This window comes from Metopolophium dirhodum, chromosome 1 (genome assembly GCF_019925205.1).
Source record: "Metopolophium dirhodum isolate CAU chromosome 1, ASM1992520v1, whole genome shotgun sequence".
Classification (NCBI taxonomy): domain Eukaryota; kingdom Metazoa; phylum Arthropoda; class Insecta; order Hemiptera; family Aphididae; genus Metopolophium; species Metopolophium dirhodum.
Genome location: NC_083560.1, coordinates 156,581,863 through 156,583,214, shown reverse-complemented (window position 1 = coordinate 156,583,214; position 1,352 = coordinate 156,581,863).

Sequence of the window (1,352 nt, the reverse complement as noted above, 5' to 3'; positions counted from 1 at the left end):
GGCGAACGCGTTCGGGGATACCCGGGCCGAGCCGACGGGTACGCGAACACGAACGGCCGAAACCGCCCGCGCCGCGCACACGCCGACCCGGGGTTACCCGCCTAGTTAGCAGGACAGAGTCTCGTTCGTTATCGGAATTAACCAGACAGATCGCTCCACCAACTAAGAACGGCCATGCACCACCACCCACCGAATCAAGAAAGAGCTCTCAATCTGTCAATCTTTCCGGTGTCCGGGCCTGGTGAGGTTTCCCGTGTTGAGTCAAATTAAGCCGCAGGCTCCACTCCTGGTGGTGCCCTTCCGTCAATTCCTTTAAGTTTCAACTTTGCAATCATACTTCCCCCGGAACCGAAAAGCTTCGGTTTCCCGGAAGCTGCCCGCCGGGTCGTTAATGAAACGCCGGCGGATCGCTAGCTGGCATCGTTTACAGTTAGAACTAGGGCGGTATCTGATCGCCTTCGAACCTCTAACTTTCGTTCTTGATCATACGAGAACGTACTTGGCAAATGCTTTCGCGTCAGTTCGTCTCGAGACGATCCAAGAATTTCACCTCTAACGTCTCGGTACGAATGCCCCCGCCCGTCTCTGTTGATCATTACCTCCGGTCCCGAAAACCGGCCCGGCGGGACGCGCGGGCGACTGGCGCCCGCGGCCCGGCGGCCCGCGCACGGAAACGCCCCGGAGGGCGATTTCGCGCGCCCGCGAAGGGCGGAGATGCGCGGGACCGAGGTCTTGTTCCATTATTCCATGCGACCAGTATTCAGGGCCTTTTGACGAGACGGCCGTGAAGCCGCCCCGCCAGATTTGAGCCTGCTTTGAGCACTCTAATTTGTTCAAAGTAAACGTGTCGGCCCGCCGACGGCAATCGGTGAAGATCACCGCGCAGCAAGATTGGAGTAGGCGGCCGCCGTCGTCGAACCCCGACGGCCGCGCGACGCGTGGCCGCGCGGCGCGCCGGAAGCCCGAGACACGTGTCCGCCTGCCGACAATACGTCCGGCCGACGTGCCGGTAACTAACACCCCGAGACGGCTGACGAGCGCGACGACGACCGCGCCGACGGGACACGTGGTCCCGCGACACGGCCGGCCGCGACACGACGGACCGCCAGGGTGGTCCGGCACCGCCCAGGACACAGATCCGACTACGAGCTTTTTAACCGCAACAACTTTAATATACGCTATTGGAGCTGGAATTACCGCGGCTGCTGGCACCAGACTTGCCCTCCAATTGATCCTCGTTTAAAGGTTTTAAAGTGTTCTCATTCCGATTACGGGGCCTCGGATGAGTCCCGTATCGTTATTTTTCGTCACTACCTCCCCGTTCCGGGAGTGGGTAATTTGCGCGCCTGCTG